The 24,492-nt window shown below is 37.1% G+C and overlaps 2 long non-coding RNA genes across 3 annotated transcripts in view; both read left to right on the plus strand.

The window, feature by feature from the left end:
• LOC308054378 overlaps positions 1-21,481 on the plus strand; it is a 64,443-nt gene extending 42,962 nt beyond the window's left edge. Inside the window, exons 7-8 of one of the 2 annotated variants that reach the window (XR_013924085.1) lie at positions 19,986-20,037; positions 21,381-21,481. This is a non-coding gene — a long non-coding RNA (uncharacterized lncRNA). Of the gene's footprint in view, positions 1-956; positions 1,116-19,985; positions 20,038-21,380 lie in introns of those variants that run through there. The other variant, XR_013924086.1, reaches the window with a different exon arrangement.
• Positions 21,482-21,844: 363 nt separating this feature from the next.
• On the plus strand, positions 21,845-24,214 carry LOC308054380. The gene is made up of 3 exons (XR_013924090.1): positions 21,845-21,861; positions 23,575-23,634; positions 23,805-24,214. It is a non-coding gene; the product is annotated as an uncharacterized lncRNA (long non-coding RNA).
• The last annotated feature ends 278 nt before the right edge of the window (positions 24,215-24,492 follow it).

The raw sequence follows: 24,492 nt of genomic DNA on the forward strand, positions 1-24,492 counted from the left end.
ATAGGTAAAAAATGTCTGAGGTGAAAAAAGTCTCACGGGTAAAAGAAGTCATGGGTAAAAAGGTCACACAGTTAAAAAAAGTCTCACGGGTTAAAAAACATCTGACGGGTAAAAAGTATCAGAGGTAAAAAGTCCCATAGGTAAAAAATGTCTCACGGGAAAAAAGTCTGACGGGTAAAAAAACTCATGGGTAAATAAAGTCTCACAGGTAAAAAAAGTCTCAGAGGTAAAGAAAGATTCGGGTAAAATGTCTAGCAGGTAGAAAAGTCTCACAGGTAGAAAAAGTCTCATGGGTAAAAAATTCCCGCAGGTAAAAAGTCTCAGGGGTAAAATAAGTCTCGGGTAAAATAAGTCTAAGGGGTAAAAAAAGTCTCACAGGTAAAAGAAGTCTCAGAGGTAAAAAAAGATTCGGGTAAAATGTCTAGCAGGTAGAAAAGTCTCACAGGTAGAAAAAGTCTCATGGGTAAAAAATTCCCGCAGGTAAAAAGTCTCAGGGGTAAAATAAGTCTCAGGGGTAAAATAAGTCTCAGGGGTAAAAAAAGTCTCACGGGTAATAGAAGTCTCAGAGGTAAAAAAAGATTCGGGTAAAAAGTCTAGCAGGTAGAAAAGTCTCACAGGTAAAAAAAGATTCGGGTAAAATGTCTAGCAGGTAGAAAAGTCTCACAGGTAGAAAAAGTCTCATGGGTAAAAAATTCCCGCAGGTAAAAATCTCATGGGTAAAAAAAGTCTCAGAGGTAAAAAAAGTCTCACGGGTAAAAAAAGTCTCACGGGTTAAAAAACATCTGACGGGTAAAAAATCTCAGAGGTAAAAAGTCCCATAGGTAAAAAATGTCTCACGGGAAAAAAGTCTGACGGGTAAAAAAAGTCATGGGTAAAAAAAGTCTCACAGGTAAAAAAAGTCCCTGAGGTAAAAAAAGATTCGGGTAAAAAGTCTCAGAGGTAGAAAATTCGCACAGGTAGAAAAAGTCTCATGGGTAAAAAATTCCCGCAGGTAAAAAGTCTCAGGGGCAAAATAAGTCTGAGGGGTAAAATAAGTCTCACAGGTAAAAAAAGTCTCAAGGGTGAAAAAAGTCTCACCGGTAAAAGAAGTCATGGGTAAAAAGGTCTCACAGTTAAAAGAAAAGTCTCACGGGTTAAAAAACATCTGACGGGTAAAAAGTCTCAGAGGTAAAAAGTCCCATAGGTAAAAAATGTCTCACGGGAAAAAAGTCTGACAGGTAAAAAAAGTCATGGGTGAAAAAGCCTCACAGGTAAAAGAAGTCTCAGAGGTAAAAAAAGATTCGGGTAAAAATCTAGCAGGTAGAAAAGTCTCACAGGTAGAAAAAGTCTCATGGATAAAAAATTCCCACAGGTAAAAATCTCATGGGTAAAATAAGACTCAGGGGGAAAATAAGTCTTAGGGGTAAAAAAAAGTCTCAGAGGTAAAAAAAGTCTCAGAGGTAAAAAAAGATTCGGGTAAAAAGTCTAGCAGGTAGAAAAGTCTCACAGGTAGAAAAAGTCTCATGGGTTAAAGATTCCCGCAGGTAAAAATCTCAGGGGTAAAATAAGTCTCACAGGTAAAATAAGTCTCAGGGGTAAAAAAAGTCTCACGGTTTAAAAAACATCTGACGGGTAAAAAGTCTCAGAGGTAAAAAGTCCCATATGAAAAAAATATCTTACGTGAAAAAAGTCTGACGGGTAAAAAAAGTCATGGGTAAAAAAAGGCTCACAGGTAAAAAAAGATTCGGGTAAAAAGTCTAGCAGGTAGAAAAGTCGCACAGGTAGAAAAAGTCTCATGGGTAAAAAATTCCCGCATGTAAAAATCTCAGGGGTAAAATAAGTCTCAGGGGTAAAATAAGTCTCAGGGGTAAAAAAAGTCTCACAGGTAAAAAAAGTCTCAGAGGTGAAAAAAGTCTCACAGGTAAAAAAAGTATCAGAGGTAAAAAGTCCCATAGGTAAAAAATGTCTCACGTGAAAAAAGTCTCACGGGTAAAAGAAGTCATGGGTAAAAAGGTCTCACAGTTAAAAAAAGTCTCACGGGTTAAAAAACATCTGACGGGTAAAAAGTCTCAGAGGTAAAATGTCCCATAGGTAAAAAATGTCTCACGTGAAAAAAGTCTGACGGGTAAAAAAAGTCATGTGTAAAAAAAGTCTCACAGTTAAAAAAAGTCTCAGAGGTAAAAAAAGATTCGGGTAAAATGTCTAGCAGGTAGAAAAGTCTTATGGGTAGAAAAAGTCTCATGGGTAAAAAATTCCCGCAGGTAAAAAGTCTCAGGGGTAAAATAAGTCTCATGGGTAAAAAAAATCTCAGGGGTAAAATAAGTCTCATGGGTAAAAAAAGATTTGCGTAAAAAGTCTAGCAGGTAGAAAAGTCTCACAGGTAGAAAAAGCCTCATGGGTAGAATATTCCCGCATGTAAAAATCTCAGGGGTAAAATAAGTCTCAGGGGTAAAATAAGTCTCATGGGTACAATAAGTCTGACGGGTAAAAAAAGTCTCATGGGTTAAAAAAGTCTCACAGGTAAAAAAAGATTCGGGTAAAATGTCTAGCAGGTAGAAAAGTCTCACAGGTAGAAAAAGTCTCATGGGTAAAAAATTCCCGCAGGTAAAAAGTCTCAGAGGCAAAATAAGTCTCACAGGTAAAATAAGTCTCACAGGTAAAATAAGTCTCAGGGATAAAAAAAGTCTCATGGGTTAAAAATCATCTGACGGGTGAAAAGTCTCAGAGGTAAAAAGTCCCATAGGTAAAAAAATGTCTTACGTGAAAAAAGTCTGACGGGTAAAAAAAGTCATGGTTAAAAAAAGTCTCACAGGTAAAAAAAGTCTCAGAGGTAAAAAAAGATTCGGGTAAAAAGTCTAGCAGGTAGAAATGTTGCACAGGTAGAAAAAGTCTCATGGGTAGAATATTCCCGCATGTAAAAATCTCAGGGGTAAAATAAGTCTCAGGGGTAAAATAAGTCTCATGGGTACAATAAGTCTGACGGGTAAAAAAAGTCATGGGTAAAAAAAGTCTCACAGGTAAAAAAAGTTTCAGAGGTAAAAAAAGATTCGGGTAAAATGTCTAGCAGGTAGAAATGTTGCACAGGTAGAAAAAGTCTCATGGGTAAAAAATTCCCGCAGTTAAAAAGTCTCAGGGGTAAAATAAGTCTCAGGGGTAAAATAAGTCTCACAGGTAAAAAAAGTCTCAGGGGTAAAAAAAGTCTCATGGGTTAAAAAACATCTGACGGGTAAAAAGTCTCAGAGGTAAAAAGTCCCATAGGTAAAAAATGTCTCACGGGAAAAAAGTCTGACGGGTAAAAAAAGTCATGGGTAAAAAAAGCCTCACAGGTAAAAGAAGTCTCAGAGGTAAAAAAAGATTCGGGTAAAAAGTCTAGCAGGTAGAAAAGTCTCACAGGTAGAAAAAGTCTCATGGGTAAAAAATTCCTGCAGGTAAAAAGTCTCAGGGGTAAAATAAGTCTCACAGGTAAAATAAGTCTCAGGGGTAAAAAAAGTCTCATGGATTAAAAAACATCTGACGGGTAAAAAGTCTCAGAGGTAAAAAGTCCCATAGGTAAAAAATGTCTCACGGGAAAAAAGTCTGACGGGTAAAAAAAGTCATGGGTAAAAAAAGTCTCACAGGTAAAAAAAGTCTCAGAGGTATAAAAAAGTCTCACGAGTTAAAAAACATCTGACGGGTAAAAAGAATCAGAGGTAAAAAGTCCCATAGGTAAAAAATGTCTCACGGGAAAAAAGTCTGACGGGTAAAAAAAGTCATGGGTAAAAAAAGTCTCACAGGTAAAAACAGTCTCAGAGGTAAAAAAAGATTCGGGTAAAAAGTCTAGCAGGTAGAAAAGTCTCACAGGTAGAAAAGGTATCATGGGTAAAAAATTCCCGCAGGTAAAAATCTCAGGGGTAAAATAAGTCTCAGGGGTAAAATAAGTCTCACAGGTAAAAGAAGTCTCAGAGGTAAAAAAAGTCTCACAGGTAAAAGAAGTCTCACGGGTAAAAAAAGTCTCACGGGTAATAGAAGTCTCAGAGGTAAAAAAAGATTCGGGTAAAAAGTCTAGCAGGTAGAAAAGTCTCACAGGTAGAAAAAGTATCATGGGTAAAAAATTCCGGCAGGTAAAAATCTCAGGGGTAAAATAAGTCTCAGGTGTAAAAGAAGTCTCATGGGTAAAATAAGTCTTAGGGGTAAAAAAAGTCTCACAGGTAAAAAAAGTATCACGGGTGAAAAAAGTCTCACGGGTAAAAAAAGTCATGGGTAAAAAGGTCTCACAGTTAAAAAAAGTCTCACGGGTTAAAAAACATCTGACGGGTAAAAAGTCTCCGAGGTAAAAAGTCCCATAGGTAAAAAATGTCTCACGGGAAAAAAGTCTGACGGGTAAAAAAAGTCATGGGTAAAAAGCCTCACAGGTAAAAGAAGTCTCAGAGGTAAAAAAAGATTCGGGTAAAAAGTCTAGCAGGTAGAAAAGTCTCACAGGTAGAAAAAGTCTCATGGGTAAAAAATTCCCGCAGGTAAAAATCTCATGGGTAAAAAAAGTCTCAGAGGTAAAAAAAGTCTCACGGGTAAAAAAAGTCTCACGGGTTAAAAAACATCTGACGGGTAAAAAATCTCAGAGGTAAAAAGTCCCATAGGTAAAAAATGTCTCACGGGAAAAAAGTCTGACGGGTAAAAAAAGTCATGGGTAAAAAAAGTCTCACAGGTAAAAAAAGTCCCTGAGGTAAAAAAAGATTCGGGTAAAAAGTCTCAGAGGTAGAAAATTCGCACAGGTAGAAAAAGTCTCATGGGTAAAAAATTCCCGCAGGTAAAAAGTCTCAGGGGTAAAATAAGTCTCAGGGGTAAAATAAGTCTCACAGGTAAAAAAAGTCTCAAGGGTGAAAAAAGTCTCACCGGTAAAAGAAGTCATGGGTAAAAAGGTCTCACAGTTAAAAGAAAAGTCTCACGGGTTAAAAAACATCTGACGGGTAAAAAGTCTCAGAGGTAAAAAGTCCCATAGGTAAAAAATGTCTCACGGGAAAAAAGTCTGACGGGTAAAAAAAGTCATGGGTAAAAAAAGCCTCACAGGTAAAAGAAGTCTCAGAGGTAAAAAAAGATTCGGGTAAAAAGTCTAGCAGGTAGAAAAGTCGCACAGGTAGAAAAAGTTTCATGGGTAAAAAATTCCCGCATGTAAAAATCTCAGGGGTAAAATAAGTCTCAGGGGTAAAATAAGTCTCAGGGGTAAAAAAAGTCTCACAGGTAAAAAAAGTCTCACGGGTGAAAAAAGTCTCACAGGTAAAAAAAGTCTCAGAGGTAAAAAGTCCCATAGGTAAATATGTCTCACGTGAAAAAAGTCTCACGGGTAAAAGAAGTCATGGGTAAAAAGGTCTCACAGTTAAAAAAAGTCTCACGGGTTAAAAAACATCTGACGGGTAAAAAGTATCAGAGGTAAAAAGTCCCATAGGTAAAAAATGTCTCACGTGAAAAAAGTCTGACGGGTAAAAAAAGTCATGGGGAAAAAAAAGTCTCACAGGTAAAAAAAGTCTCAGAGGTAAAAAAAGATTCGGGTAAAAAGTCTAGCAGGTAGAAAAGTCTCACAGGTAGAAAAAGTCTCATGGGTAAAAAATTCCCACAGGTAAAAATCTCAGGGGTAAAATAAGTCTCAGGGGTAAAATAAGTCTCATGGGTAAAATAAGTCTGACGGGTAAAAAAAGTCATGGGTAAAAAAAGTCTCACAGCTAAAAAAAGTCTCAGAGGAAAAAAAAGATTTGGGTAAAATGTCTAGCAGGTAGAAAAGTCTAGCAGGTAGAAAAAGTCTCATGGGTAGAATATTTCCGCATGTAAAAATCTCAGGGGTAAAATAAGTCTCAGGGGTAAAATAAGTCTCACAGGTAAAAAAAGTCTCACGGGTTAAAAAAGTCTCACGGGTTAAAAAACATCTGACGGGTGAAAAGTCTCAGAGGTAAAAAGTCCCATAGGTAAAAAATGTCTCACGTGAAAAAAGTCTGACGGGTAAAAAAAGTCATGGTTAAAAAAATCTCACAGGTAAAAAAAGTCTCAGAGGTAGAAAAAGATTCGGGTAAAAAGTCTAGCAGGTAGAAAAGTCTCACAGGTAGAAAAAGTCTCATGGGTAGAATATTCCCGCATGTAAAAATCTCAGGGGTAAAATAAGTCTCATGGGTACAATTAGTCTGACGGGTAAAAAAAGTCATGGGTAAAAAAAGGCTCACAGGTAAAAAAAGTTTCAGAGGTAAAAAAAGATTCGGGTAAAATGTCTAGCAGGTAGAAAAGTCGCACAGGTAGAAAAAGTCTCATGGGTAAAAAATTCCCGCAGTTAAAAAGTCTCAGGGGTAAAATAAGTCTCAGGGGTAAGATAACTCTCAGGGGTAAAAAAAGTCTCACAGGTAAAAAAAGTCTCATGGGTTAAAAAACATCTGACGGGTAAAAAGTCTCAGAGGTAAAAAGTCCCATAGGTAAAAAATGTCTCACGTGAAAAAAGTCTGACGGGTAAAAAAAGTCATGTGTAAAAAAAGTCTCACAGGTAAAAAAAGTCTCAGAGGTAAAAAAAGATTCGGGTAAAATGTCTAGCAGGTAGAAAAGTCTTATGGGTAGAAAAAGTCTCATGGGTAAAAAATTCCCGCAGGTAAAAAGTCTCAGGGGTAAAATAAGTCTCATGGGTAAAAAAAATCTCAGGGGTAAAATAAGTCTCATGGGTAAAAAAAGATTTGCGTAAAAAGTCTAGCAGGTAGAAAAGTCTCACAGGTAGAAAAAGCCTCATGGGTAGAATATTCCCGCATGTAAAAATCTCAGGGGTAAAATAAGTCTCAGGGGTAAAATAAGTCTCATGGGTACAATAAGTCTGACGGGTAAAAAAAGTCTCATGGGTTAAAAAAGTCTCACAGGTAAAAAAAGATTCGGGTAAAATGTCTAGCAGGTAGAAAAGTCTCACAGGTAGAAAAAGTCTCATGGGTAAAAAATTCCCGCAGGTAAAAAGTCTCAGAGGCAAAATAAGTCTCACAGGTAAAATAAGTCTCACAGGTAAAATAAGTCTCAGGGATAAAAAAAGTCTCATGGGTTAAAAATCATCTGACGGGTGAAAAGTCTCAGAGGTAAAAAGTCCCATAGGTAAAAAAATGTCTTACGTGAAAAAAGTCTGACGGGTAAAAAAAGTCATGGTTAAAAAAAGTCTCACAGGTAAAAAAAGTCTCAGAGGTAAAAAAAGATTCGGGTAAAAAGTCTAGCAGGTAGAAATGTTGCACAGGTAGAAAAAGTCTCATGGGTAGAATATTCCCGCATGTAAAAATCTCAGGGGTAAAATAAGTCTCATGGGTACAATAAGTCTGACGGGTAAAAAAAGTCATGGGTAAAAAAAGTCTCACAGGTAAAAAAAGTTTCAGAGGTAAAAAAAGATTCGGGTAAAATGTCTAGCAGGTAGAAATGTTGCACAGGTAGAAAAAGTCTCATGGGTAAAAAATTCCCGCAGTTAAAAAGTCTCAGGGGTAAAATAAGTCTCAGGGGTAAAATAAGTCTCACAGGTAAAAAAAGTCTAGCAGGTAAAAAAAGTCTCATGGGTTAAAAAACATCTGACGGGTAAAAAGTCTCAGAGGTAAAAAGTCCCATAGGTAAAAAATGTCTCACGGGAAAAAAGTCTGACGGGTAAAAAAAGTCATGGGTAAAAAAAGCCTCACAGGTAAAAGAAGTCTCAGAGGTAAAAAAAGATTCGGGTAAAAAGTCTAGCAGGTAGAAAAGTCTCACAGGTAGAAAAAGTCTCATGGGTAAAAAATTCCCGCAGGTAAAAAGTCTCAGGGGTAAAATAAGTCTCACAGGTAAAATAAGTCTCAGGGGTAAAAAAAGTCTCATGGATTAAAAAACATCTGACGGGTAAAAAGTCTCAGAGGTAAAAAGTCCCATAGGTAAAAAATGTCTCACGGGAAAAAAGTCTGACGGGTAAAAAAAGTCATGGGTAAAAAAAGTCTCACAGGTAAAAAAAGTCTCAGAGGTAAAAAGAAGATTCGGGAAAAAAGTCTCAGAGGTAGAAAAGTCTCACAGGTAAAAAAAGTCTCATGGGTAAAATTTCCCACAGGTAAAAAGTCTCAGGGGTAAAATAAGTCTCAGGGGTAAAAAAAGTCTCACAGGTAAAAAAAGTCTCAGGGGTAAAAAAAGTCTCATGGGTTAAAAAACATCTGACGGGTAAAAAGTCTCAGAGGTAAAAAGTCCTATAGGTAAAAAATGTCTCACGGGAAAAAAGTCTGATGGGTAAAAAAAGTCATGGGTAAAAAAAGTCTCACAGGTAAAAACAGTCTCAGAGGTAAAAAAAGATTCGGGTAAAAAGTCTAGCAGGTAGAAAAGTCTCACAGGTAGAAAAAGTCTCATGGGTAAAAAATTCCCGCAGGTAAAAAGTCTCAGGGGTAAAATAAGTCTCAGGGGTAAAAAAAGTCATACAGGTAAAAAAAGTCTCACAGGTGAAAAAAGTCTCACGGGTAAAAGAAGTCATGGGTAAAAAGATCTCACAGTAAAAAAAAGTCTCACGGGTTAAAAAACATCTGACGGGTAAAAAGTCCCATAGGTAAAAAATGTCTCACGGGAAAAAAGTCTGACGGGTAAAAAAAGTCATGGGTAAAAAGCCTCACAAGTAAAAGAAGTCTCAGAGGTAAAAAAAGATTCGGGTAAAAAGTCTAGCAGGTAGAAAAGTCTCACAGGTAGAAAAAGTCTCATGGGTAAAAAATTCCTGCAGATAAAAAGTCTCAGGGGTAAAATAAGTCTCATGGGTAAAATGAGTCTCAGAGGTAAAAAAAGTCTCACAGGTAAAAGAAGTCTCACGGGTAAAAGAAGTCATGGGTAAAAAGGTCTCACAGTTAAAAAAAGTCTCACAGGTTAAAAAACATCTGACGGGTAAAAAGTCTCAGAGGTAAAAAGTCCCATAGGTAAAAAATGTCTCACGGGAAAAAAGTTTGACGGGTAAAAAAAGTCATGGGTAAAAGAAGTCTCACAGGTAAAAGAAGTCTCAGACGTAAAAAAAGATTCGGGTAAAAAGTCTAGCAGGTAGAAAAGTCTCACAGGTAGAAAAAGTCTCATGGGTAAAAAATTCCCGCAGGTAAAAATCTCAGGGGTAAAATAAGTCTCAGGGGTAAAATAAGTCTCATGGGTAAAATAAGTCTTAGGGGTAAAAAAAGTCTCACGGGTGAAAAAAGTCTCACGGGTAATAGAAGTCTCAGACGTAAAAAAAGATTCCGGTAAAAAGTCTAGCAGGTAGAAAAGTCTCACAGGTAGAAAAAGTCTCATGGGTAAAAAATTCCAGCAGGTAAAAAGTCTCAGGGGTAAAATAAGTCTCAAAGGTAAAATAAGACTCAGGGGTAAAAAAAGTCTCATGGATTAAAAAACATCTGACGGGTAAAAAGTCTCAGAGGTAAAAAATCCCATAGGTAAACAATGTCTCACGGGAAAAAAGTCTGACGGGTAAAAAAAGTCATGGGTGAAAAAAAGTCTCACAGGTAAAAAAGGTCTCAGAGGTAAAAAAAGATTTGGGTAAAAAGTCTAGCAGGTAGAAAAGTCTCACAGGTAGAAAAAGTCTCATGGGTAAAAAATTCCCGCAGGTAAAAAGTCTCAGGGGTAAAATAAGTCTCAGGGGTAAAAAAAATCTCACAGGTAAAAAAAGTCTCAGGGGTAAAAAAAGTCTCACGGGTTAAAAAACATCTGACAGGTAAAAAGTCTCAGAGGTAAAAAGTCCCATAGGTAAACAATGTCTCACGGGAAAAAAGTCTGACGGGTAAAAAAAGTCATGGGTAAAAAAAGTCTCACAGGTAAAAAAAGTCTCAGAGGTAAAAAAAAATTCGGGCAAAAAGTCTAGCAGGTAGAAAAGTCTCACAGGTAGAAAAAGTCTCATGGGTAAAAAATTCCCGCAGGTAAAAAGTCTCAGGGGTAAAAAAAGTCTAAAAGGTAAAAAAAGTCTCACGGGTGAAAAAAGTCTCACGGGTAAAAGAAGTCATGGGTAAAAAGGTCTCACAGTTAAAAAAAGTCTCACGGGTTAAAAAACATCTGACGGGTAAAAAGTCTCAGAGGTAAAAAGTCCCATAGGTAAAAAATGTCTCACGGGAAAAAAGTCTGACGGGTAAAAAAAGTCATGGGTAAAAAGCCTCACAAGTAAAAGAAGTCTCAGAGGTAAAAAAAGATTCGGGTAAAAAGTCTAGCAGGTAGAAAAGTCTCACAGGTAGAAAAAGTCTCATGGGTAAAAAATTCCCGCAGGTAAAAAGTCTCAAGGGTAAAATAAGTCTCACAGGTAAAATAAGTCTCATGGGTAAAATAAGTCTCAGGGGTAAAAAAAGTCTCATGGATTAAAAAACATCTGACGGGTAAAAAGTCTCAGAGGTAAAATAAGTCTCAGGGGTAAAAAAAAACTCACAGGTAAAAAAAGTCTCAGGGGTAAAAAAAGTCTCACGGGTTAAAAAACATCTGACGGGTAAAAAGTCTCGAGGTAAAAAGTCCCATAGGTAAAAAATGTCTCACGGGAAAAAAGTCTGACGACTAATAAAAGTCATGGGTAAAAAGCCTCACAAGTAAAAGAAGTCTCAGAGGTAAAAAAAGATTCGGGTAAAAAGTCTAGCAGGTAGAAAAGTCTCACAGGTAAAAAAAGTATCATGGGTAAAAAATTCCCGCAGGTAAAAATCTCAGTGGTAAAATAAGTCTCAGGGGTAAAATAAGTCTCACGGGTAAAATAAGTCTCAGAGGTAAAAAAAGTCTCACAGGTAAAAAAAGTCTCACGGGTAAAAAAAGTCTCACGGGTAATAGAAGTCTCAGAGGTAAAAAAAGATTTGGGTAAAAAGTCTAGCAGGTAGAAAAGTCTCACAGGTAGAAAAAGTCTCATGGGTAAAAAATTCCCGCAGGTAAAAAGTCTCAGGGGTAAAATAAGTCTCAGGGGTAAAAAAAATATCACAGGTAAAAAAAGTCTCAGGGGTAAAAAAAGTCTCATGGATTAAAAAACATCTGACGGGTAAAAAGTCTCAGAGGTAAAAAGTCCCATAGGTAAACAATGTCTCACGGGAAAAAAGTCTGACGGGTAAAAAAAGTCATGGGTGAAAAAAAGTCTCACAGGTAAAAAAGGTCTCAGAGGTAAAAAAAGATTTGGGTAAAAAGTCTAGCAGGTAGAAAAGTCTCACAGGTAGAAAAAGTCTCATGGGTAAAAAATTCCCGCAGGTAAAAAGTCTCAGGGGTAAAATAAGTCTCAGGGGTAAAAAAAATCTCACAGGTAAAAAAAGTCTCAGGGGTAAAAAAAGTCTCACGGGTTAAAAAACATCTGACGGGTAAAAAGTCTCGAGGTAAAAAGTCCCATAGGTAAAAAATGTCTCACGGGAAAAAAGTCTGACGAGTAATAAAAGTCATGGGTAAAAAGCCTCACAAGTAAAAGAAGTCTCAGAGGTAAAAAAAGATTCGGGTAAAAAGTCTCAGAGGTAGAAAAGTCTCACAGGTAGAAAAAGTATCATGGGTAAAAAATTCCCGCAGGTAAAAATCTCAGTGGTAAAATAAGTCTCAGGGGTAAAATAAGTCTCACGGGTAAAATAAGTCTCAGAGGTAAAAAAAGTCTCACAGGTAAAAAAAGTCTCACGGGTAAAAAAAGTCTCACGGGTGATAGAAGTCTCAGAGGTAAAAAAAGATTCGGGTAAAAAGTCTAGCAGGTAGAAAAGTCTCACAGGTAGAAAAAGTCTCATGGGTAAAAAATTCCCGCAGGTAAAAAGTCTCAGGGGTAAAATAAGTCTCACAGGTAAAAAAAGTCTCAGGGGTAAAAAAAGTCTCATGGATTAAAAAACATCTGACGGGTAAAAAGTCTCAGAGGTAAAAAGTCCCATAGGTAAACAATGTCTCACGGGAAAAAAGTCTGACGGGTAAAAAAAGTCATGGGTAAAAAAAGTCTCACAGGTAAAAAAAGTCTCAGAGGTAAAAAAAAATTCGGGCAAAAAGTCTAGCAGGTAGAAAAGTCTCACAGGTAGAAAAAGTCTCATGGGTAAAAAATTCCCGCAGGTAAAAAGTCTCAGGGGTAAAAAAAGTCTAAAAGGTAAAAAAAGTCTCACGGGTGAAAAAAGTCTCACGGGTAAAAGAAGTCATGGGTAAAAAGGTCTCACAGTTAAAAAAAGTCTCACGGGTTAAAAAACATCTGACGGGTAAAAAGTCTCAGAGGTAAAAAGTCCCATAGGTAAAAAATGTCTCACGGGAAAAAAGTCTGACGGGTAAAAAAAGTCATGGGTAAAAAGCCTCACAAGTAAAAGAAGTCTCAGAGGTAAAAAAAGATTCGGGTAAAAAGTCTAGCAGGTAGAAAAGTCTCACAGGTAGAAAAAGTCTCATGGGTAAAAAATTCCCGCAGGTAAAAAGTCTCAAGGGTAAAATAAGTCTCACAGGTAAAATAAGTCTCATGGGTAAAATAAGTCTCAGGGGTAAAAAAAGTCTCATGGGTTAAAAAACATCTGACGGGTAAAAAGTCTCAGAGGTAAAAAGTCCCATAGGTAAAAAATGTCTCACGGGAAAAAAGTCTGACGGGTAAAAAAAGTCATGGGTAAAAAAAGTCTCACAGGTAAAAAAGGTCTCAGAGGTAAAAAAAGATTTGGGTAAAAAGTCTAGCAGGTAGAAAAGTCTCACAGGTAGAAAAAGTCTCATGGGTAAAAAATTCCCGCAGGTAAAAATCTCAGGGGTAAAATAAGTCTCAGGGGTAAAATAAGTCTCACAGGTAAAATAAGTCTCAGAGGTAAAAAAAGTCTCACAGGTAAAAAAAGTCTCACAGGTAAAAGAAGTCTCACGGGTGAAAAAAGTCTCACGGGTAATAGAAGTCTCAGAGGTAAAAAAAGATTCGGGTAAAAAGTCTCAGAGGTAGAAAATTCGCACAGGTAGAAAAAGTCTCATGGGTAAAAAATTCCCGCAGGTAAAAAGTCTCAGGGGTAAAATAAGTCTCACAGGTAAAATAAGTCTCAGGGGTAAAAAAAGTCTCATGGATTAAAAAACATCTGACGGGTAAAAAGTCTCAGAGGTAAAAAGTCCCATAGGTAAAAAATGTCTCACGGGAAAAAAGTCTGACGGGTAAAAAAAGTCATGGGTAAAAAAAGTCTCACAGGTAAAAAAAGTCTCAGAGGTAAAAAAAGATTCGGGTAAAAAGTCTAGCAGGTAGAAAAGTCTCACAGGTAGAAAAAGTCTCATGGGTAAAAAATTCCCGCAGGTAAAAAGTCTCAGGGGTAAAATAAGTCTCAGGGGTAAAAAAAATCTCACAGGTAAAAAAAGTCTCAGGGGTAAAAAAAGTCTCACGGATTAAAAAACATCTGACGGGTAAAAAGTCTCGAGGTAAAAAGTCCCATAGGTAAAAAATGTCTCACGGGAAAAAAGTCTGACGGGTAAAAAAAGTCATGGGTAAAAAGCCTCACAAGTAAAAGAAGTCTCAGAGGTAAAAAAAGATTCGGGTAAAAAGTCTCAGAGGTAGAAAAGTCTCACAGGTAGAAAAAGTCTCATGGGTAAAAAATTCCCGCAGGTAAAAATCTCAGGGGTAAAATAAGTCTCAGGGGTAAAATAAGTCTCACAGGTAAAATAAGTCTCAGAGGTAAAAAAAGTCTCACAGGTAAAAAAAGTCTCACAGGTAAAAGAAGTCTCACGGGTGAAAAAAGTCTCACGGGTTATAGAAGTCTCAGAGGTAAAAAAAGATTCGGGTAAAAAGTCTAGCAGGTAGAAAAGTCTCACAGGTAGAAAAAGTCTCATGGGTAAAAAATTCCCGCAGGTAAAAAGTCTCAGGGGTAAAATAAGTCTCACAGGTAAAATAAGTCTCAGGGGTAAAAAAAGTATCATGGATTAAAAAACATCTCATGGGTAAAAACAGTCTCAGAGGTAAAAAGTCCCATAGGTAAAAAATGTCTCATGGGAAAAAAGTCTGACGGGTAAAAAAAGTCATGGGTAAAAAGCCTCACAAGTAAAAGAAGTCTCAGAGGTAAAAAAAGATTCGGGCAAAAAGTCTAGCAGGTAGAAAAGTCTCACAGGTAGAAAAAGTCTCATGGGTAAAAAATTCCCGCAGGTAAAAAGTCTCAAGGTTAAAAAAAGTCTCACAGGTAAAAAAAGTCTCAGGGGTAAAAAAAGTCTCATGGATTAAAAAACATCTGACGGGTAAAAAGTCTCAGAGGTAAAAAGTCCCATAGGTAAAAAATGTTTCACGGGAAAAAAGTCTGACGGGTAAAAAACGTCATGGGTAAAAAAAGTCTCAGAGGTAAAATAAGATTCGGGTAAAAAGTCTAGCAGGTAGAAAAGTCTCACAGGTAGAAAAAGTCTCATGGGTAAAAAATTCCCGCAGGTAAAAAGTCTCAGGGGTAAAATAAGTCTCAGGGGTAAAAAAAATCTCACAGGTAAAAAAAGTCTCAGGGGTAAAAAAAATCTCACGGGTTAAAAAACATCTGACGGGTAAAAAGTCTCGAGGTAAAAAGTCCCATAGGTAAAAAATGTCTCACGGGAAAAAAGTCTGACGAGTAAAAAAAGTCATGGGTAAAAAGCCTCACAAGTAAAAAAAGTCTCAGAGGTAAAAAAAGATTCGGGTAAAAAGTCTCAGAGGTAGAAAAGTCTCACAGGTAGAAAAAGTATCATGGGTAAAAAATTCCCGCAGGTAAAAATCTCAGGGGTAAAATAAGTCTCAGGGGTAAAATAAGTCTCACAGGTAAAATAAGTCTCAGAGGTAAAAAAAGTCTCACAGGTAAAAAAAGTTTCACAGGTAAAAGAAGTCTCACGGGTGAAAAAAGTCTCAGGGGTAATAGAAGTCTCAGAGGTAAAAAAAGATTCGGGTAAAAAGTCTAGCAGGTAGAAAAGTCTCACAGGTAGAAAAAGTCTCATGGGTAAAAAATTCCCGCAGGTAAAAAGTCTCAGGGGTAAAATAAGTCTCACAGGTAAAATAAGTCTCAGGGGTAAAAAAAGTCTCATGGATTAAAAAACATCTGACGGGTAAAAAGTCTCAGAGGTAAAAAGTCCCATAGGTAAAAAATGTCTCACGGGAAAAAAGTCTGACGGGTAAAAAAAGTCATGGGTAAAAAAAGTCTCACAGGTAAAAAAAGTCTCAGAGGTAAAAAAAGATTCGGGTAAAAAGTCTAGCAGGTAGAAAAGTCTCACAGGTAGAAAAAGTCTCATGGGTAAAAAATTCCCGCAGGTAAAAAGTCTCAGGGGTAAAATAAGTCTCAGGGGTAAAAAAAATCTCACAGGTAAAAAAAGTCTCAGGGGTAAAAAAAGTCTCACGGATTAAAAAACATCTGACGGGTAAAAAGTCTCGAGGTAAAAAGTCCCATAGGTAAAAAATGTCTCACGGGAAAAAAGTCTGACGGGTAAAAAAAGTCATGGGTAAAAAGCCTCACAAGTAAAAGAAGTCTCAGAGGTAAAAAAAGATTCGGGTAAAAAGTCTCAGAGGTAGAAAAGTCTCACAGGTAGAAAAAGTCTCATGGGTAAAAAATTCCCGCAGGTAAAAATCTCAGGGGTAAAATAAGTCTCAGGGGTAAAATAAGTCTCACAGGTAAAATAAGTCTCAGAGGTAAAAAAAGTCTCACAGGTAAAAAAAGTCTCACAGGTAAAAGAAGTCTCACGGGTGAAAAAAGTCTCACGGGTTATAGAAGTCTCAGAGGTAAAAAAAGATTCGGGTAAAAAGTCTAGCAGGTAGAAAAGTCTCACAGGTAGAAAAAGTCTCATGGGTAAAAAATTCCCGCAGGTAAAAAGTCTCAGGGGTAAAATAAGTCTCACAGGTAAAATAAGTCTCAGGGGTAAAAAAAGTATCATGGATTAAAAAACATCTCATGGGTAAAAACAGTCTCAGAGGTAAAAAGTCCCATAGGTAAAAAATGTCTCACGGGAAAAAAGTCTGACGGGTAAAAAAAGTCATGGGTAAAAAGCCTCACAAGTAAAAGAAGTCTCAGAGGTAAAAAAAGATTCGGGCAAAAAGTCTAGCAGGTAGAAAAGTCTCACAGGTAGAAAAAGTCTCATGGGTAAAAAATTCCCGCAGGTAAAAAGTCTCAAGGGTAAAAAAAGTCTCACAGGTAAAAAAAGTCTCAGGGGTAAAAAAAGTCTCATGGATTAAAAAACATCTGACGGGTAAAAAGTCTCAGAGGTAAAAAGTCCCATAGGTAAAAAATGTTTCACGGGAAAAAAGTCTGACGGGTAAAAAACGTCATGGGTAAAAAAAGTCTCAGAGGTAAAATAAGATTCGGGTAAAAAGTCTAGCAGGTAGAAAAGTCTCACAGGTAGAAAAAGTCTCATGGGTAAAAAATTCCCGCAGGTAAAAAGTCTCAGGGGTAAAATAAGTCTCAGGGGTAAAAAAAATCTCACAGGTAAAAAAAGTCTCAGGGGTAAAAAAAATCTCACGGGTTAAAAAACATCTGACGGGTAAAAAGTCTCGAGGTAAAAAGTCCCATAGGTAAAAAATGTCTCACGGGAAAAAAGTCTGACGAGTAAAAAAAGTCATGGGTAAAAAGCCTCACAAGTAAAAGAAGTCTCAGAGGTAAAAAAAGATTCGGGTAAAAAGTCTCAGAGGTAGAAAAGTCTCACAGGTAGAAAAAGTATCATGGGTAAAAAATTCCCGCAGGTAAAAATCTCAGGGGTAAAATAAGTCTCAGGGGTAAAATAAGTCTCACAGGTAAAATAAGTCTCAGAGGTAAAAAAAGTCTCACAGGTAAAAAAAGTTTCACAGGTAAAAGAAGTCTCACGGGTGAAAAAAGTCTCAGGGGTAATAGAAGTCTCAGAGGTAAAAAAAGATTCGGGTAAAAAGTCTAGCAGGTAGAAAAGTCTCACAGGTAGAAAAAGTCTCATGGGTAAAAAATTCCCGCAGGTAAAAAGTCTCAGGGGTAAAATAAGTCTCACAGGTAAAATAAGTCTCAGGGGTAAAAAAAGTCTCATGGATTAAAAAACATCTGACGGGTAAAAAGTCTCAGAGGTAAAAAGTCCCATAGGTAAAAAATGTCTCACGGGAAAAAAGTCTGACGGGTAAAAAGCCTCACAAGTAAAAGAAGTCTCAGAGGTAAAAAAAGATTCGGGTAAAAAGTCTAGCAGGTAGAAAAGTCTCACAGGTAGAAAAAGTCTCATGGGTAAAAAATTCTCGCAGGTAAAAAGTCTCAAGGGTAAAAAAAATCTCACAGGTAAAATAAGTCTCATGGGTAAAAAAAGTCTCAGGGGTAAAAAAAGTCTCATGGATTAAAAAACATCTGACGGGTAAAAAGTCTCAGAGGTAAAAAGTCCCATAGGTAAACAATGTCTCACGGGAAAAAAGTCTGATGGGTAAAAAAAGTCATGGGTAAAAAAAGTCTCACAGGTAAAAAAAGTCTCAGAGGTAAAAAAAAATTCGGGCAAAAAGTCTAGCAGGTAGAAAAGTCTCACAGGTAGAAAAAGTCTCATGGGTAAAAAATTCCCGCAGGTAAAAATCTCAGTGGTAAAATAAGTCTCAGGGGTAAAAAAAATCTCACAGGTAAAAAAAGTCTCAGGGGTAAAAAAAATCTCACGGGTTAAAAAACATCTGACGGGTAAAAAGTTTCGAGGTAAAAAGTCCCATATGTAAAAAATGTCTCACGGGAAAAAAGTCTGACGAGTAAAAAAAGTCATGGGTAAAAAGCCTCACAAGTAAAAGAAGTCTCAGAGGTAAAAAAAGATTCGGGTAAAAAGTCTAGCAGGTAGAAAAGTCTCACAGGTAGAAAAAGTATCATGGGTAAAAAATTCCCGCAGGTAAAAATCTCAGTGGTAAAATAAGTCTCAGGGGTAAAATAAGTCTCACAGGTAAAATAAGTCTCAGAGGTAAAAAAAGTCTCAGAGGTAAAAAAAGTCTCACGGGTAAAAAAAGTCTCACGGGTAATAGAAGTCTCAGAGGTAAAAAAAGATTTGGGTAAAAAGTCTAGCAGGTAGAAAAGTCTCACAGGTAGAAAAAGTCTCATGGGTAAAAAATTCCCGCAGGTAAAAAGTCTCAGGGGTAAAATAAGTCTCAGGGGTAAAAAAAATATCACAGGTAAAAAAAGTCTCAGGGGTAAAAAAAGTCTCATGGATTAAAAAACATCTGACGGGTAAAAAGTCTCAGAGGTAAAAAGTCCCATAGGTAAACAATGTCTCACGGGAAAAAAGTCTGATGGGTAAAAAAAGTCATGGGTAAAAAAAGTCTCACAGGTAAAAAAAGTCTCAGAGGTAAAAAAAAATTCGGGCAAAAAGTCTAGCAGGTAGAAAAGTCTCACAGGTAGAAAAAGTCTCATGGGTAAAAAATTCCCGCAGGTAAAAATCTCAGTGGTAAAATAAGTCTCAGGGGTAAAATAAGTCTCACAGGTAAAATAAGTCTCAGAGGTAAAAAAAGTCTCACGGGTAAAAAAAGTCTCACGGGTAATAGAAGTCTCAGAGGTAAAAAAAGATTTGGGTAAAAAGTCTAGCAGGTAGAAAAGTCTCACAGGTAGAAAAAGTCTCATGGGTAAAAAATTCCCGCAGGTAAAAAGTCTCAGGGGTAAAATAAGTCTCAGGGGTAAAAAAAATATCACAGGTAAAAAAAGTCTCAGGGGTAAAAAAAGTCTCATGGATTAAAAAACATCTGACGGGTAAAAAGTCTCAGAGGTAAAAAGTCCCATAGGTAAACAATGTCTCACGGGAAAAAAGTCTGACGGGTAAAAAAAGTCATGGGTAAAAAAAGTCTCACAGGTAAAAAAAGTCTCAGAGGTAAAAAAAAATTCGGGCAAAAAGTCTAGCAGGTAGAAAAGTCTCACAGGTAGAAAAAGTCTCATGGATAAAAAATTCCCGCAGGTAAAAAGTCTCAGGGGTAAAAAAAGTCTAAGGGGTAAAAAAAGTCATACAGGTAAAAAAAGTCTCAGGGGTGAAAAATGTCTCACGGGTAAAAGAAGTCATGGGTAAAAAGATCTCACAGTAAAAAAAAGTCTCATGGGTTAAAAAACATCTGACGGGTAAAAAGTCTCAGAGGTAAAAAGTCCCATAGGTAAAAAATGTCTCACGGGAAAAAAGTCTGACGGGTAGAAAAAGGCATGGGTAAAAAGCCTCACAAGTAAAAGAAGTCTCAGAGGTAAAAAAAGATTCGGGTAAAAAGTCTAGCAGATAGAAAAGTCTCACAGGTAGAAAAAGTATCATGGGTAAAAAATTCCCGCAGGTAAAAATCTCAGGGGTAAAATAAGTCTCAGGGGTAAAATAAGTCTCATGGGTAAAATAAGTCTTAGGGGTAAAAAAAAGTCTCACAGGTAAAAGAAGTCTCACGGGTGAAAAAAGTCTCACGGGTAATAGAAGTCTCAGAGGTAAAAAAAGATTTGGGTAAAAAGTCTAGCAGGTAGAAAAGTCTCACAGGTAGAAAAAGTCTCATGGGTAAAAAATTCCCGCAGGTAAAAAGTCTCAGGGGTAAAAAAAGTCTAAGGGGTAAAAAAAGTCATACAGGTAAAAAAAGTCTCAGGGGTGAAAAAAGTCTCACGGGTAAAAGAAGTCATGGGTAAAAAGATCTCACAGTAAAAAAAAGTCTCATGGGTTAAAAAACATCTGACTGGTAAAAAGTCTCAGAGGTAAAAAGTCCCATAGGTAAAAAATGTCTCACGGGAAAAAAGTCTGACGGGTAGAAAAAGGCATGGGTAAAAAGCCTCACAAGTAAAAGAAGTCTCAGAGGTAAAAAAAGATTCGGGTAAAAAGTCTAGCAGATAGAAAAGTCTCACAGGTAGAAAAAGTATCATGGGTAAAAAATTCCCAAAGGTAAAAATCTCAGGGGTAAAATAAGTCTCAGGGGTAAAATAAGTCTCATGGGTAAAATAAGTCTTAGGGGTAAAAAAAAGTCTCACAGGTAAAAGAAGTCTCACGGGTAATAGAAGTCTCAGAGGTAAAAAAAGATTCGGGTAAAAAGTCTCACAGGTAGAAAAGTCTCACAGGTAGAAAAAGTCTCATGGGTGAAAAATTCCCGCAGGTAAAATGTCTCAGGGGTAATATAAGTCTCACAGGTAAAATAAGTCTCACAGGTACAAAAAGTCTCAGAGGTAAAATAAGATTTGGGTAAAAAGTCTAGCAGGTAGAAAAGTCTCACAGGTAGAAAAAGTCTCATGGGTAAAGAATTCCCCCAGGTAAAAAGTCTCAGGGGCAAAATAAGTCTCAGGGGTAAAATAAGTCTCAGGGGTAAAATAAGTCTTAGGGGTAAAAAAAGTCTCACAGGTAAAAGAAGTCTCACGGGTGAAAACAGTCTCATGGGTAATAGAAGTCTCAGAGGTAAAAAAAGATTCGGGTAAAAAGTCTCACAGGTAGAAAAGTCTCACAGGTAGAAAAAGTATCATGGGTAAAGAATTCTTCCAGGTAAAAAGTCTCAGGGGCAAAATAAGTCTCAGGGGTAAAATAAGTCTTAGGGGTAAAAAAAGTCTCACAGGTAAAAGAAGTCTCACGGGTGAAAACAGTCTCATGGGTAATAGAAGTCTCAGAGGTAAAAAAAGATTCGGGTAAAAAGTCTCACAGGTAGAAAAGTCTCACAGGTAGAAAAAGTCTCATGGGTGAAAAATTCCCGCAGGTAAAATGTCTCAGGGGTAATATAAGTCTCACAGGTAAAATAAGTCTCACAGGTACAAAAAGTCTCAGAGGTAAAAAAAGATTCGGGTAAAAAGTCTAGCAGGTAGAAAAGTCTCACAGGTAGAAAAAGTCTCATGGGTAAAGAATTCCCGCAGGTAAAAAGTCTCAGGGGCAAAATAAGTCTGAGGGGTAAAAAAAGACTCACAGGTAAAAAAAGTCTCAGGGGTGAAAAAAGTCTCACGGTTAAAAGAAGTCATGGGTAAAAAGGTCTCACAGGTAAAAAAAGTCTCACGGGTTAAAAAACATCTGACGGGTATAAAGTCTCAGAGGTAAAAAGTCCCATAGCTAAAAAATGTCTCACGGGAAAAAAGTCTGACGGGTAAAAAAAGTCATGGGTAAAAAAAGTCTCACGGGTAAAAGAAGTCATGGGTAAAAAGGTCTCACAGTTAAAAAAAGTCTCACGGGTTAAAAAACATCTGACGGGTAAAAAGTCTCAGAGGTAAAAAGTCCCATAGGTAAAAAATGTCTCACGGGAAAAAAGTCTGACGGGTAAAAAAAGTCATGGATAAAAATAGTCTCACAGGTAAATACAGTCTCAGAGGTAAAAAAAGATTCGGGTAAAAAGTCTAGCAGGTAGAAAAGTCTCACAGGTAGAAAAAGTCTCATGGGTAAAAAATTCCCGCAGGTAAAAATCTCAGGGGTAAAATAAGTCTCATTGGTAAAATAAGTCTTAGGGGTAAAAAAAGTCTCACAGGTAAAAGAAGTCTCACGGGTGAAAAAAGTCTCACGGGTAATAGAAGTCTCAGAGGTAAAAAAAGATTCGGGTAAAAAGTCTAGCAGGTAGAAAAGTCTCACAGGTAGAAAAAGTCTCATGGGTAAAAAATTCCTGCAGGTAAAAAGTCTCATGGGTAAAATAAGTCTCACAGGTAAAATAAGTCTCAGAGGTAAAAAAAGTCTCACAGGTAAAAAAAGTTTCACAGGTAAAAGAAGTCTCACGGGTGAAAAAAGTCTCAGGGGTAATAGAAGTCTCAGAGGTAAAAAAAGATTCGGGTAAAAAGTCTAGCAGGTAGAAAAGTCTCACAGGTAGAAAAAGTCTCATGGGTAAAAAATTCCCGCAGGTAAAAAGTCTCAGGGGTAAAATAAGTCTCACAGGTAAAATAAGTCTCAGGGGTAAAAAAAGTCTCATGGATTAAAAAACATCTGACGGGTAAAAAGTCTCAGAGGTAAAAAGTCCCATAGGTAAAAAATGTCTCACGGGAAAAAAGTCTGACGGGTAAAAAACGTCATGGGTAAAAAAAGTCTCACAGGTAAATACAGTCTCAGAGGTAAAAAAAGATTCGGGTAAAAAGTCTAGCAGGTAGAAAAGTCTCACAGGTAGAAAAAGTCTCATGGGTAAAAAATTCCCGCAGGTAAAAAGTCTCAAGGGTAAAAAAAGTCTCACAGGTAAAAAAAGTCTCAGGGGTAAAAAAAGTCTCATGGATTAAAAAACATCTGACGGGTAAAAAGTCTCAGAGGTAAAAAAAGTCTCAGAGGTAAAATAAGATTCGGGTAAAAAGTCTAGCAGGTAGAAAAGTCGCACAGGTAGAAAAAGTCTCATGGGTAAAAAATTCCAGCTGGTAAAAAGTCTCAGGGGTAAAAGAAGTCTCAGGGGTAAAAGAAGTCATGGGTAAAAAGGTCTCACAGTAAAAAAAAGTCTCACGGGTTAAAAAACATCTGACGGGTAAAAAGTCTCAGAGGTAAAAAGTCCCATAGCTAAAAAATGTCTCACGGGAAAAAAGTCTGACGGGTAAAAAAAGTCATGGGTAAAAAAAGTCTCACGGGTAAAAGAAGTCATGGGTAAAAAGGTCTCACAGTTAAAAAAAGTCTCACGGGTTAAAAAACATCTGACGGGTAAAAAGTCTCAGAGGTAAAAAGTCCCATAGGTAAAAAATGTCTCACGGGAAAAAAGTCTGACGGGTAAAAAAAGTCATGGGTAAAAATAGTCTCACAGGTAAATACAGTCTCAGAGGTAAAAAAAGATTCGGGTAAAAAGTCTAGCAGGTAGAAAAGTCTCACAGGTAGAAAAAGTCTCATGGGTAAAAAATTCCCGCAGGTAAAAATCTCAGGGGTAAAATAAGTCTCATTGGTAAAATAAGTCTTAGGGGTAAAAAAAGTCTCACAGGTAAAAGAAGTCTCACGGGTGAAAAAAGTCTCACGGGTAATAGAAGTCTCAGAGGTAAAAAAAGATTCGGGTAAAAAGTCTAGCAGGTAGAAAAGTCTCACAGGTAGAAAAAGTCTCATGGGTAAAAAATTCCCGCAGGTAAAAAGTCTCATGGGTAAAATAAGTCTCACAGGTAAAATAAGTCTCAGGGGTAAAAAAAGTCTCATGGATTAAAAAACATCTCATGGGTAAAAACAGTCTCAGAGGTAAAAAGTCCCATAGGTAAAAAATGTCTCACGGGAAAAAAGTCTGACGGGTAAAAAAAGTCATGGGTAAAAAAAGTCTCACAGGTAAAAAAAGTCTCAGAGGAAAAAAAAGATTCGGGTAAAAAGTCTAGCAGGTAGAAAAGTCTCACAGGTAGAAAAAGTCTCATGGGTAAAAAATTCCCGCAGGTAAAAAGTCTCAGGGGTAAAAAAAGTCTAAGGGGTAAAAAAAGTCATACAGGTAAAAAAAGTCTCAGGGGTGAAAAAAGTCTCACGGGTAAAAGAAGTCATGGGTAAAAAGATCTCACAGTAAAAAAAAGTCTCATGGGTTAAAAAACATCTGACGGGTAAAAAGTCTCAGAGGTAAAAAGTCCCATAGGTAAAAAATGTCTCACGGGAAAAAAGTCTGACGGGTAGAAAAAGGCATGGGTAAAAAGCCTCACAAGTAAAAGAAGTCTCAGAGGTAAAAAAAGATTCGGGTAAAAAGTCTCACAGGTAGAAAAGTCTCACAGGTAGAAAAAGTCTCATGGGTGAAAAATTCCCGCAGGTAAAATGTCTCAGGGGTAATATAAGTCTCACAGGTAAAATAAGTCTCACAGGTACAAAAAGTCTCAGAGGTAAAAAAAGATTCGGGTAAAAAGTCTAGCAGGTAGAAAAGTCTCACAGGTAGAAAAAGTCTCATGGGTAAAGAATTCCCGCAGGTAAAAAGTCTCAGGGGCAAAATAAGTCTGAGGGGTAAAAAAAGACTCACAGGTAAAAAAAGTCTCAGGGGTGAAAAAAGTCTCACGGTTAAAAGAAGTCATGGGTAAAAAGGTCTCACAGGTAAAAAAAGTCTCACGGGTTAAAAAACATCTGACGGGTATAAAGTCTCAGAGGTAAAAAGTCCCATAGCTAAAAAATGTCTCACGGGAAAAAAGTCTGACGGGTAAAAAAAGTCATGGGTAAAAAAAGTCTCACGGGTAAAAGAAGTCATGGGTAAAAAGGTCTCACAGTTAAAAAAAGTCTCACGGGTTAAAAAACATCTGACGGGTAAAAAGTCTCAGAGGTAAAAAGTCCCATAGGTAAAAAATGTCTCACGGGAAAAAAGTCTGACGGGTAAAAAAATTCATGGATAAAAATAGTCTCACAGGTAAATACAGTCTCAGAGGTAAAAAAAGATTCGGGTAAAAAGTCTAGCAGGTAGAAAAGTCTCACAGGTAGAAAAAGTCTCATGGGTAAAAAATTCCCGCAGGTAAAAATCTCAGGGGTAAAATAAGTCTCATTGGTAAAATAAGTCTTAGGGGTAAAAAAAGTCTCACAGGTAAAAGAAGTCTCACGGGTGAAAAAAGTCTCACGGGTAATAGAAGTCTCAGAGGTAAAAAAAGATTCGGGTAAAAAGTCTAGCAGGTAGAAAAGTCTCACAGGTAGAAAAAGTCTCATGGGTAAAAAATTCCTGCAGGTAAAAAGTCTCATGGGTAAAATAAGTCTCACAGGTAAAATAAGTCTCAGAGGTAAAAAAAGTCTCACAGGTAAAAAAAGTTTCACAGGTAAAAGAAGTCTCACGGGTGAAAAAAGTCTCAGGGGTAATAGAAGTCTCAGAGGTAAAAAAAGATTCGGGTAAAAAGTCTAGCAGGTAGAAAAGTCTCACAGGTAGAAAAAGTCTCATGGGTAAAAAATTCCCGCAGGTAAAAA

The sequence above is a fragment of the Falco punctatus genome (genome assembly GCF_963210335.1).
Source record: "Falco punctatus genome assembly, chromosome: 17".
NCBI lineage: Eukaryota > Metazoa > Chordata > Aves > Falconiformes > Falconidae > Falco > Falco punctatus.